The sequence below is a fragment of the Sinocyclocheilus anshuiensis genome, unplaced genomic scaffold (genome assembly GCF_001515605.1).
Source record: "Sinocyclocheilus anshuiensis isolate Anshui unplaced genomic scaffold, SAMN03320099.WGS_v1.1 scaffold2088, whole genome shotgun sequence".
Classification (NCBI taxonomy): Eukaryota; Metazoa; Chordata; class Actinopteri; order Cypriniformes; family Cyprinidae; genus Sinocyclocheilus; species Sinocyclocheilus anshuiensis.
This window is the reverse complement of record NW_015542460.1, coordinates 252,347-252,884: the sequence shown is the minus strand read 5'-3', so window position 1 is coordinate 252,884 and position 538 is coordinate 252,347.

The following is a 538-nucleotide window of genomic DNA, read 5'->3' as shown; positions in this document are numbered from 1 at the left end:
TAAATAGGATACCCCATAGCAGCATTTCCAGCAGTATCCAACATTTCTCAACCATGATCTTACTCAGCTAAATGTGACTTAGCTTAACAGCTGTATTCCTTGTTTGCTAGCTAGCTATGCACATACAGCATACAATGTTAAAAATGTTCTACATTATGAACCTTAACCCAAAAACCTTTAGCTTCATACACTGTAGATAGTTGTGACCCTGCCTGTGGAAACCCAGCTAAAGTATTTTTTTAATACAGTGCATGAGTAATTCACTTAATAACAATTAAGTTCACAAAATAATTTGCTTAATAAAAGCCTCCTTTGAGATCGTTTTGACAGACATGTTTATTGTGTATTATTTTCAACGTGTTTATTGCTACGTTTAGTGCGGCAAAATAGAAGCGCAGCTGTAATTCGCGTGCAATGTATCTGGTTGCAATGACAACCCCACGCTCCTGCTGCTGCTCTATGTAATCAGAGTGTGAATTTGTATTTCTATAGCAAAACTAAAATGTGTTTAAAAGTGCGACTGACCAAATCGTCCGGC